This window comes from Emys orbicularis, chromosome 11 (assembly GCF_028017835.1).
Source record: "Emys orbicularis isolate rEmyOrb1 chromosome 11, rEmyOrb1.hap1, whole genome shotgun sequence".
NCBI classification, from domain to species: domain Eukaryota; kingdom Metazoa; phylum Chordata; order Testudines; family Emydidae; genus Emys; species Emys orbicularis.
Window position 1 is genome coordinate 32,002,690 of NC_088693.1, and position 13,556 is coordinate 32,016,245.

General features: G+C 41.5%; 1 protein-coding gene across 1 annotated transcript in view; it reads right to left on the bottom strand.

The window, feature by feature from the left end:
• BAZ2B (bromodomain adjacent to zinc finger domain 2B) overlaps window positions 1–13,556 on the bottom strand; it is a 278,152-nt gene that overhangs the window by 139,255 nt on the left and 125,341 nt on the right. The gene's annotated exons all lie outside the window — the stretch shown is intronic.

A 13,556-nucleotide genomic window follows, 5' to 3' on the forward strand; every position in this document is an offset into this window, starting at 1 on the left:
AGTCCATCAAAATGTGTACCATTCTGCCCCTTAGATGGAGAAGAATGCCTGGCAAGCCAGGGTATTGCCCTGAGCTCCCTAACATTTATGTGGAGGGAACAATCCTCCTGAGATCAGACACCTTGGGTACTGCAGTTGCCAAGGTGGGCTCCTCATCCCCTGTGTCAGAGACCAATGTTACCGATGGGAGCAGAGCTACGAAGGGGACCCCTTCCACAACAACTCACAGTTCTGTCCACCAAGTCAGAGATGACAGGACATTCAATGGAACTGTGACCACCAAGTCCAAATCGTGTCTGCTGGGAGAGAAGACCGATGCCAGCCGGTGAAGTCTGAGCTGTAGCCACGCATGTCGAACCACGTAGGTTAACCCTGCCATGTGACCCAGTAACTTGAGGCATACGCAGGCAGTCATGAGCGGGTGGGCTCTGACATGTGCGAGGAGATTCAACATAGCTTGGAATCGGGACTCCGGCAGGTAAGCTCTGGCATGCGTGGAGTTGAGTACTGCTCCTATAAACTCTATTCTTTGAACGGGGATCAGAGTCATTTTTGTTCATTGATAAGCAGGCCTAGTTCCCGACAGGTGACTTGCACCACAGAAAGGCTGTGCTGTACTTGGGCCTGTGACCTGCCTCTGACAAGCCAGTCGTCAAGATATGGATAGATCTGAACGCCTCAGTGCCTCAAGTAAGTGGCCACCACCGCCATGCACTTCGTGAAAACCCTCAGAGCAGACAATAAGCTGAAGGGCAGTGCCATTAACCGATAGTGGCCCCACCACAAAATGGAGGAATCTCCTGTGGCCATGGAAGATAGAAATATGGAAGTAGGCGTCCTTTAAGTTGAGGGTGGCATACGAGACTCCTTGATCCAGAGGGGATGATGGAGGCTAGGAAGACCATACAGAACTTCAACTTTTTGAGATATCTATTGAGGCGACACAGGTCTAGGATGGGTCTGAGGCCCCCTTTGGCCTTCAGGATTAGGAAGTACCAGGAGTAAGACCCTTTTCCTCTCATATCTTGAGGAACCTCCTCCATGGCCCCCAGACGTAGGATGGATTCCGCCTCCTGGATGAGAAGATGCTTGTTAGAAGGGTCCCAGAAAAGGGAAAGGAAAGGAGGGAGGAATGGAGAACGAAGACTTCAGGGTGTAGCCAACTGCTATGGTGTTGAGCACTGTGCAGTCCAAGGTGACCTTGGCCCATGCAGGGAGGAAAAGAGAGACATGGTCCAGAAATAGACGGGGGGATGGATCCTGGGGCAAGACTGGAACTCTGTCCTCAGGCTCACCCTCAAAACGCCTGCTAATGGCCCCCTGAATGACGCACAGGGCCCGACTGGGCAGAGGAGGGGGACAGAGCAGGTTGGCAGCGTTTAAAGCCCGTCTTTTTTCTTGTAGGAGCTCTGCTGCTGTGGACCCGAAAATCTAGGCGGAGCTGACGTCCAAAAGTGTTTCCTAGAGACCTGAGGCATGTAGAGGCCCAAGGAACAAAGCATAGTGAGGGAATCTTTCAGGCCATGCAGCCTGGCGTCCGTCTGCTCCGAAAATAGAGCAGTACCCTCAAAAGGGAGGTCCTGAATGGACTGCTGCACCACCTGAGACAGCCCCGAGGATTGCAACCATGAGCACCACCGCATCGACACAGCAGACGCCAACTTACTGGCCGCCAAATCAGCCACATCCAACAGTTTGGAAAGAGGCTCTGCCCACTGTCTTGCTCTCCTCCAAAATGGACACAAACTCTTGTCCGAGCTCTTGTGGCAGGGAGTCCTTGAATTTGGCCATGGAGTCCCAAATGTTACAATTATATCTCCCCAGCAACGCCTGCTGGTTGGGGATTCGAAGTTGGAGATTGGAAGGAAAATGTATTCCACAGCCAAACAAATCCAGTTTCTTTTGCATCTTTATTTTTAGGTGTGGCATTCGCCTGGTCCTGCCTATCTCGCTCATTGGTAGCAGTCACCACAAGAGAGACCGGGGGGTGGGGGGAGGGGAATACAAGTACTTGTCCCTGCCAAGGGCTACGGACATCGTATTTCTTTTCTGCCCTTTTTGATGTTGGGGGCAGAGAGGGCGGGATCTGACAAAGGGCCTTTACTTTCAGCACTCCTCCGTGTACTGGAAGCGCCACCCTAGATGGTCCCGCAGCTGCCAGAATGTCAAAGAGGCTGTCCGAGAGCTTAGTGAGTTCCTCCACCTCTAGCCCCAAGTTTGAGGCCACCCTCTTCAAAAGGTCCTGGTGGACCCTAAAGTCATCTGGTGCAAGCGGGTGGGCGAGCCCAGCGACTACCTCATCCAGGAATGACTAGGATGATGGCAACACCGGTCAGGGTGCTGGGGCCCCTTCTTCCACTGGGGAGGCTTCCTCCTGAGCCGAAGCCTGTACCTCAGTAACTGCATTGGAACCTGAATCTGGTTTCTGTACTGAAGCAGGAGGCACTGCAGTCCACTTTCATGATGCAACTGTGAATGACCACTTGGAGCCTGGTCCCAGCATCATACAGAGCCCCCAGGGAACCAGTATGGCCAATGTAGTGGCTATTGACCTTGTGGCCAGATACCCACTGCAGGGCTATTACCGCAATCCACTGCATGGGCTGACTGGTGCCTTCAGAAATGGGAACCTAAATCCCCTTCCTACTCCAAGGACGACTCCTCTCTTGGGGACCCCAGTCACGCTGATGGTGCCTCTTACTGCCAGCTATGGTGCAGGGCTGAACGGTGACAAGGGGAAGGTGACTGGTGACTGGTGGCAGGGATCCGGAGATCGATGCTGCATCAGAGACTAATGTGGAGTTGGTGGTGAAAGATGTGGAGACGGAGACCGAGGTGTTGGAGAACGGCAGTGCAGCAATGGTGACCAGTGCTGGAAGGAGGGCAGCCGGTACTGGGGAGATTGTGACCAACACCGGAAGGTCAGTGGTCCACTTCTCGGGGCCGAGGACTAGAAACATGGGGCCGAGGACCATGAACACGGGTCAGAAACTGTTGACACGGTGACGGAGACAGGATCAAGGAGTTGTGGATTGGTGTTGGGACTCCAGTGAATGGTGGGGACCAAGCAAACACTGGGGGCCCTTGGGTGGCTTTTCTTTGGGAGGGGAGGCCTTCACTGACTCCACCGATGGAGGAAGGTCCCATGGTTTAGGCAGCACCAGTAGGGCCTTCAGGTCCGTGGCTACTTGGAAGGTTTCCGGCATCAAGGGTACCATAAGGTGCATGAACCCCTGCCGCTCCCTCAAGTCGGGGCGGTTCCCATAGTGGGCTCAGAGCCCTGGGCAGAGAGGCTGCACCTTGCAGTCCTCAAAAAGGCAGATGGCCTCATATGGATCCTTTGCCTGCCATCCCTTTCCCGTCCTTCTTTGAGGCCGGGGAGCACCCACATTCGGCACGCTGCTTTCTGTGGTGCTTCCACAGCACCAGTGACGGTGAGTGGTGCCGAGGTGAACCCGATGCTGGTTGGGCGCTCCATTCCAAGGCTAAGGTACACGGCGCCAAGTTGGAGCAGGACGGTTCCGAGGCTGGTCTAAGTGCTGCCTCCATCAGAGGGGCTTTGAGACAAGCATCTCTGTCTTTTTGAGTGCCATAAAGCCCTTACAAATTTTGCACTTCTCTTAACTGTGCGATTCCCCCAGACATTTCAGACAGCTTGTGTGAGGTTCACTGACCAGCATGGGTTTGTGACAAACAGCACACAGTTTGAATCCCGGGGACCGGGTCAGGCCCTGTCCCAGGGACAAAATCCCTAAGGGGACCACTGACTATTCTAACTTGACTACTTATTTAACTAACTCTACTTAAGGTAACTATATACAACTATATACAAAAACTATGAAAGGGAAACCACTAAGAACACTGCAAATTACAAAGGGAGAAAGGTATTCCATCGACCGTTACGGGCGGTAAGAAGGAACAGAGAGGGCACAGGGCCGGCGACGCCTCATATACCGGAGCATGAGCTCTGCGAGAACAGGACTCCAGATATCACTAAGAGAAAAATCTCTGGCAGCCGTGCACGTGGGCATGCACACACCTAACATAGAACTGACATAAGCAAGCACTCGAAGAAGAATATTTTTATAATATAACGCACTTAACATAAACAAAGGCAAAACATGTGAGAGTTTCAAATAGGGCCTTTTGAAAAAAAAATTACTATGTGGTAACTGAGCCATTCTTTAATGTGCCTAGAAAACAAAAGCTATCAATTTTTAAATATGTATTTTAAAAATATGTTCATATTGGAACCGTCCTGCCATTTGTCCTCAAAGCAAAGTCCTCTTACAACAAACTGGATTATAACAACATTTTCCTTCCAAAATAATCATTATCTTTCTTTTCTAAGATACATTAATATTCTGACTGTAGATGAATACTTTTATTTTTTTTATTTTAGTTTTTGTCCCTATTTAAGTTGCTCGCTTACTGTGTGCAAGTTTTGCATAATGAAATTTAATACAAAACTGCATTGCCTAAGACTCTTGACTTACATTTTAATAGGTTGAATATTTTTGAGCAGAGCTTTTGAAATTCTACTAGCCAGTACACAGATAAATGATTGAAAGCATTACCCCAAAGGCCAGCATCCGTTTCTACAACGCTGGTGTCTTAGTAACAAGGAATGATAACTGCAAATGCCTTTATTAATATTAATGAACTTCATGCTGAAATAGAACAATGCTTTTCAAAGGAATTAAAAAGGGATAAATACTTAACTAATGCCTTAAATATAAAGCATCAGTGAACAAAATCAATCATCTATCAGTAGAAGTACAAAAATGATTAGCTAGACATTTTTGGAAACAAAATTTAAAATACTAGTGATGCCAAGACATTCTATCTTATGGAGAATCCAGGAGACCACTTACTGTGACAGAAATGCATGTATGTTATTTTCTCTGTTTTTCAAAGTTCTTTAATCTTTACACTGCTATAAAAGCTTGTTGCAACATGTCTTCCAACATTAGGCTCTAGCTTTTTCAAACTGTATGCATAATTTCACAGCATTGGTGATTGTGCCTGCAATGTAACAAGCTGAAAACTGTGGCTAATCAACAGAAAAGGTTGTATTCCCAAGTAAAGGTCACATACTTTAATTAACATTTGTAAAAATTGAGTGAAACAAACAAAGTGAACTGCATCTAAAATGTTTGTAAATTAAACTGAGCCTTAAAATGCAGCTCAAAAAACTGGCTAAAGTATTAAAATATTTACACACAAAATACTTACATACAAATATGTATGGGGGGAGGGATAGCTCAGTCGGTTGAGCATTGGCCTGCTAAACCCAGGGTTGTGAGTTCAATCCTTGAGGGGGCCACTTAGGGATCTGGGGCAAAATCAGTACTTGGTCCTGCTAGTGAAGGCAGGGGGCTAGACTCAATGACCTTTCAAGGTCCCTTCCAGTTCTAGGAGATAGGATATCTCCATTAATTTATTTAAAATTTGCATATTATTATAGTTAAGAATCAAAATTTACATTTTCACACACACTCTCATTATGGAATCACAGAAGTAAGACAATGATTAAGTTACAAAGATAAATTCCATTTCTAAATCTCAATTTTTAACTACCACCTATAATGCGGGGGGGGGGGGGGAGGAGGGAGGGAGGCTTAAATTTTTGGCTTAAATTCTCAGACAAGATTTTCAAAACTGAGTGCCTAAAGTTAAGCTCCTACAGCCAGATCCTATACCCAGTGAAGTTAGTGGAAAGGCTATCATGTTTCAGCAGATAATTAAGGCCTAAATCCTTATGCACATGCTTAACTTCAAGTGCAATAGGTAGCCAATGGAACTCCTCGTGAATAAAGTTAAGCACATTCATAAGCGTATATAGCACTGTAGGCTAAGTGGCCAGATTTTTAAGAGTGCTGAGTATACAGCCATTCCCAATAAGGACCATGGGAACTGCTGAGTGCTCAACACTTATGGAAAAAAAAAAAGACTTCTTATTTAGGAATATGAATATGGATTTAGGAACCTACCTATAGGGTCCTGAAAATCCTGGTGTTTATTTTCTTTAAATATAGATTTTATCGAAGACATATCTATATACATCAGACTAAAATTACACATTTCCAAAATACACTCAAACCCATGCAGTAATTTTTATACTTTGCGTGTTTAATCTTAGCCTACAGACTTTTTTTAAAGTCTGAAGAATGTAAGTCAAATATTTTTAAGTTATATGACTCTGATTTTTTGCTATGTTTGCTTTCATGTTACTCAAAAATGACCTTTAAAAGTTAGAACCTGTCATGAACATAGTATATGTAACATGTTTATTATTATTACTAATTATGTATATTTTTGAAGCATGCTCTACTGGCACTGTAGGCACATAGATTTGAAGACAGTCCTGTTCCAAAAAATTTACAGTTTAAAAGACAAGATTGAAGCCTGAATGAGGTAGGGGCCCTGTGGGGAAAAAATAGTATGTGATCATGTAACTGAAGACTATCATACAGCATATGCACAAACAGGCCAAATTAAGATTGCACAAGCAACCTTAATTCTGGCATTTCCTAACTTTTGAACACCTAACTTTGCAATGTTAACCTTTTTAATGCATTTTTTGGATGTACTATAGTAAATATTGTGCATAATGCTAGAGGAGAGTAAAGTATCAAGTCTTGTCAGTGTCACAGGTGGAAGAAACATTCAGGGCCTCTAAATCACAGCTGTGCTTTTATGGGATTACTACCATAAGCTCCACCCACCCACAAACTCTACCCATCTCTCTCAAAATTCACATTTAATGGGAAAAAAGGCTTTTCAATGTTTTTAAAACACCTAAAGAGTGGTGTTTCGCACAAAATGTAGATCCTGTAGTCACTCAGCATATAGAACTATTAATAAATTCATGGGAGTCTGTGAAAAGGACCGCAGACTGAGGCCCAAATGTTTGGCAAAAATGAGTTTGACAAAAGCACTGAAGTCAAAGGCAATGGAGTTATACAGTTTACATTTTATTTATTAAATCTGCTCTTACTCAACATTCACTGGAGCTGTTAAAGGATAATTTGGGATTGAGATGGAGGGACATGAAAATAGTTGGCACTTAACTTCACAAATTCTTTGTTGCTATAATTTTAGCTATGTAAATTGGAAATCATCTAACTCTTTAATTAAAGCTATCCTCTTAGTTTGGGAATCTATGTTCACTTTCCCATGATTCAATTTGGGAGAAATCCTGAACTCCAAGAAGATTAATGAATCTGACTGTGGCAGAAGCTCTTGGTTTAATAAAGAATTATTTACATTGATGTTTTATAAAAAGTTAATGATCCTCCTTTATTTAACTCCTCAAAGAGGTCAGACTGTTTAACCAGGATTTTTCTGAAGTTTCTTTACTACTGATATCACCAAAATAGTAAGGGAATTGCTCATCTTTCATTAGCTTTGCTTTGGACCCAGTCCTGCAACATTTGCAAAAGTATAACCACTGAATTACAGAAAGGTTTATTCATTTAAGTAAGCACTTGCAAAAGTGCTGACATCTCACCAGGGTGCAAAAATTTATTTTCCTTTACAGTGTTCTTTATTATTTTTCACCAATGGACGATGAGATAAAAAGGCATCAATCTATTCCGTTGCTTTTTTTCATATTCAGTGATTAAAAACATAGTAGCAAATAAAACAAACACCATAAACTTTTGCATCACTATTATTGTGCTCCACCTAAATTGCATACATAGGACTGTTGTATTTTTCTCTATATTTTCTCACACGTACTTTTTCCATTTGAACTGGGAGAACCCGAAAATAACTTATTTGTAATATAATCTTTTTAGCATTGCATATAGAATTCCAGTCTTGGTTCAATATGTATCTTAGGGATTTGTATGATACAGGTACTGAAGTTTATTACACAGACTACTTACCAGACTATTGACTACTGCAAAGGAAATAATTATACCGAACTGGAGGAAATGTGAACCTCCCTAATTGTGCCTCTCTAATTGTATGCACAGATTAAAGTGTTTTTGACTTCATGCCCTTGAAAACAATAATTGCTTATGCTGAAGAAACCTGAGCAATTTTATTAGACCTGGGAGAACTATATTGGTAAAAGATGTAATATTATAATTAACACAATGGAACTGATGAACTCACAATCATTGGTGCTTTATAAGAAGTTACATGTATGAATGAGATCTGAGGTTGGAAACTGAAACAAAGGTGAATATTTTATTCCATCTTCTCCACTTAGAATATCTTGCAAATTTAATGTAGGAGTGATTTAATGAAACTATGATTGTGGCAAAAAAATAAAATAATGAATAAAATAAGTACGAGCTTTGTTGCTTTGGCTGCAGTTTAGAAACAGAGCTAAATATTTTTCGGAAAATTTCTCTAGGACACAGCAACTCAAGTAAAAACTTGAGGAACCCTTCCAAATGTAAACTGTACTATGTTATGCCAACTAGACTGAAGGATGAATCACCTATAAAGTTTATGGGGGAGAAGAAGGTTACAGCAAATCAGATTCCAGCCTGTTTGTAAGACTACAACATGCCTGTAGGAAAAAATACACTTTTATGAATAGGGGGTAAACAAAAAGTCTGCACTCAAACCAAACAGAATGAACTATTCATGGTATACTGGAGTTTCTGACCCTCTCCACTACCATGATCTGTGTGACAGGAGGATAAAAATTGATGATTAAAAAAAAAAAAAAAAAAAAAAGATTTTTTTTAATTTAAATCGGATTTTTATTTTAAAAAAAAACAAGTTTATAAACCCAATTAAAATTACATTTGAAATTGACAACCTGTGTTAAGGCCAAAGCATCTTATAATCTATTAAAATCATTTAAATTAGATATAAAAATATTATTAAGCAGTACATGTTTGCTGCCAGATTTTAAAGGAAGTCAAACCACTGAACTGGTGAAAGTTATTGCCAAAGCACCTTGAACCAAAGTGCTAAACCAGCTTTTGACAGCAGTAGCCTCTTCTGCTGATGCAGAGAGAATATTTTCTTCATTTCAGTTTATTCAACTATATCAGTTCAATGACTAGTTCATTCAAAGTTGAGTAACCAGTTGGGAGCTGAAAAGACAGGAAAGCTTGTTTTCCTCTCCCAGTTTATGAACAAAAACCAGGGAGAGACAATTTGCTCTACTAGTTCTAAAATCTTAAAGGAGACAGTGGCCAGAAACAATCCGTTCAATTCCCTAACAATAGATTATATTTCCTCTGTTCAATAAAATCAGTTTTAAATGCAAAACATATTTTGATAAACTTTTTTTTAATTTATCCAGCACATTAAAGGTAGTTTTACTTAATAGAAAAATTAAATTAAGTTTTCGCATATTTTTAATTTATTTGAATTTCCATTCAAATAGAGTTTGACACAAATCACAAATAAAAATCATCTAGTAAATACGAACTGCATTATTCACCACTTCCTATACCAAAAAAATAAAAAATCAAGAATCTGAATAACTAAACTACATAATCACTTAAATGTAAATAGATATAGTGTGTCTTTGTTAGCAAAAAGAAACACCAATTTACGCTAAATTTAGTTGCAAATCAACATGTTTTAATGGTTACCAACCAATGTGAAGTAAAAAAAACAGTTACTAACCTGTTTTGTAACTGTTTTTCTTTGAGACATGATGCACATGTCCATTCCACTTCAGGTGCGAGCGTGCACAGAAACCAGAATTGTTTTTCCCACAGCAATACCCGTTGGGGTGGCATATGCGCTCTGTGCACGCTCATGCTGCTAGCCAATTGTATAAAGGGATCAGAGCCACCCCAAACCTCCATCAGTTCCTTCGTACTGGATATTAGTAAGTTAGACGGTGATACAAAGGGAAAGAAGGTGGGACATGGAATGGACACGTACAACACATCTTGAAGAACAACAGTTACACAATTTGTTAGTAACCATTTTTCCTTCTTTGAGTGATTCCACATGTCCATTCCACTCCAGGTGATTCACAAGTTGTTCACCCAGGAGGTGAGGTTCAGAATCTACTTTAACAGAGACTAATACTGCTCATCCAAATTTGGCATCATCTCTTGACTGTTGATATACAGTAAAAAATTTGTGAAGTTAGGCACCAACAACCAGGTTACTGCTTTGCAAATGTCCCCTACAGATACATGACCCAGAAATGTAGCTGAAGCCCCATGAGCTCTTGGAGAGTAACATGGGGCCTCTGAAAACGACATCAGGATACGTATGATCTCACCTCTGACTCCAAAGAAGAGCAAAGTAACCCGACAGCCATGGTGATGCAGTACAGGCAATTGGGATCCGACCCGACCTGGTTAGTACCAGGGAAAGCATGCTTGGTTTACCCTAAGAGGATACCAGCTAGCTAGGCCGCAACTCTATAGAAGTCTTGCTTGCCGTCGGTACCGAGGTCTGTTGCACCAAAACTGAAGTGGAGTGGAACAGCACTGCTGATGAAGTAGGTACTAGAGCTTGTGAAGTAGATGGTGCCAATAACTACATCCAACACAATCGGAGAATCCAGTACCAAGAGGCAGAGCAAGTCTTTAGCCGCTGCATCTGCCTCTCGCATTGTCAGTACCAAGAGACCAGTATAAGCAGATGTCTGCTGCATAGATAAAGTAGAAAGTGTAGCCAATAGAATCGATCTCAATGGTCCTCAGGTTGGAGCTGAAGTCATCAGCTCTGCCTGATGGGTCAAGGAAGCATGAAATACTGGGGAGTGCCTAGCCAGAGCTGGTGCTCTACCTCTGGTATCCACACTCCTGCTTGAAGGTCCCACCAGAAACCTTGGGCTTGTCTACATGGTACTACAGTCCAGACTTTTGGGGTGTGATCTGTACAGTGTTCGAATGCATTGCACTCGAACTGCCCTGTGTAGACCCTGCTGGAGCAAACTCAAAAGTACCTAGTTCCCATTAATGCGGTCCCCTTTTAAACAGGGTTAATGCAAACTAGGTACCTTTTAGTTTGTGCCAGTAGGGTCTACACAGCTAGAGCACTCTACAAATCACACACTCCTAGTCTGGACTGTGGCACTGAGCAGACAAGCCCTTAGATCTCCTAGAAGAAAGTGGCCTTCTAGCTCTAGAGGCACATAAGTCATCCATCTTCATCTCCTTACACAGTACCAGGGAAGAGGGAAATGGCTTTTTCTCCCTTCTGAAAATCTCTGATGAGGAGACACTGCAATGTCCAGAGGAGTGCTCCCAGATGGAATGGAGCCTCTTAGTGCATGTACCAAGCAACTTGGTTCTGAAAGAGGACACAAGGCAGCTTACATTAGAATGATACAAAGCCTCACCTCCCTATCTTTCTTAGTCCGAGGCTTAAGCCCCCTGCAAAAAAGGCATCCATTCTTAACATGACCCTCAAGTACACACTTAGGCACCGAGAGTAGGGGTTAACAACTAGCATGGACTTCTTACAGCTATCGTAGGGTTTTTGAGGCCAGAGACCTAGGCATGCCCTGATACTAAGTGTCCATGCAGAGAAAAAAGTCTGATGCTCTTCAGTCAAAACACACTCCATCCCAGCTTATAGAAAACTAAACTAAATTAATGAGTACCACAATAAAACTAACTATGGAACTAACTACTAACTGTTTACAAAGTTTAATAAACTTTCTCTAGAGGAGAGAGATAGAGATTGTATAGACAAGCATAGACACTCAGAATTCTGGCCACAGGCAGTGAAAAGGACCTGAGGGAGAGTCAGGGTAGCTCCTTTACCAGTACGAGTGTGAGGAGGGCAAACACATTGCCCTGATGGGTATTGCTATGAGAAGACATCTCCAACTTCAGTGCACTGGGTACACATACCCTGACGTAGAATGGACATTTGCAATCACTCAAAGAACCTTTCTTCAGGCAAATAACTAAAATGTACAAATGCAAAACATTATTAAAATAGATTATTTAAATCAAAGTTTCCTGCTTGCTGATTTGAATCATAATCAAAATTGCTGATTTTAATTGCTTTGATTTAAATCAATCCACCCTGCTCTCGGACAAAAAGGAAACAATGGTCTCGTATAAAGAATAAAGTCAACAATCAAAGGAAAAGCTAGTGAAACGTCTACATGCTGACTCAAAAGATATGCAAAGGACTATTGAATTTTCTAATGAAGACAAAATAAACTTAGATATTTTACTATCCTAAACATAAGAACTACCAACTTTATTCTCTCTTTAAAAAGATCTTTATTGTACTTATTAAATTGTGTGCAAATTACCAAAATACTTCTAAAAATATACTACACTACAGGAGACACACACAGACAACATAAATAGGGCAAAGAGAGAAGAAAACTGTGATAAATCCTCAATGTGACCTAAGAGATTTTAGTCACATGTAAATTAACTCCTACTGTATGTTAGGAAACCACCGTATAACCAAAACCTTACAATTGCAAGTGGCGGAGGCCAATAAGGATGGACACACACATCTGGATTTTTTGGAAAAGTGTGGAAAAAAGAAGAGACCCTCATCAGCTTAGCTGGTCCATTTAAAGTGAGAAGCTCCTCTAGTGGCTTCTTTTCGAGCAATTACAAAGAAATATTGTTGAGATACTGCCTCAGACACAGCAGACTACTTTATTTTTTATATTCTCCAGAGCAAAGCTGAAAGTGAGTGGTACTAGGCTGGGACAGAAAGAACACACTGGTTTTAAGTGATCAGGGCAGGAGAGTTCTTCAGTTTGATGGAATAGGTTTCAGCCAATTCCACTAGAAGGAACTACATTTGCTTTGGACTATGGTGAGCTACTTGCAATGTAAGGTCCTATCTACAGACCTTTTCATTTGCTGTGCTTTATTAGGACCTTCAACATTAATAAAGCTAACAGACAGTATATTTACATGAACTTTTCCCTAGAAAGAAGGGAGAAAGCATTGCAAGTTTCTATTATACAGCTGACTGACATCTTCATATTCTAGATCTTCCCTGAGTAAGGAGATCCTGAAATGTTGGTTTATTCATGAGTTGTTGTTCCAGAGATACAGATAAAATGAGACTTGCACTCCTATAGTAATTAATATGTCCAGTTGAGAACTCCCCCATATGGCTTTCCCAGCTGAGTTTGGATGGCCAGAATACAGTAATTTCAGACTGTGATGTTTGGAAATCCAAAAATTTGACCAGGAGGTCCATAAGAGAAAGAAAGCCTTCTCCTACAAACCTCATCAGAGGACACATAATTAGGGTAGTGACTGGGCTTAACTCTGACTAAGAGACGTACATTCAGGAATCTGAACTTTAGTTTTATCAGGTCTATCCCTAAACATTCTATCCCTATGTACAATATATGTACACTTGGGATCGACTGCACTGATTTTTCATGTTGATCTTTTCTGCGATACTAGTGAGGTTGCTTTATAAATTAAACAGTCTTAGAGTTAGCAAAACATCATTTTCAATCTTTTGGAGGTAATGGCTTCTATTGTATAACTAAAACAGAAACAACTTCAGCCTGATATGCAGTTTACTCTGTATCTGTCTTAAAGATTTTCATTTGATGTACTAGTTTTACCTTATTATGCCTAATCCTGTAATACATGCAGCATTCTGAAATTGTC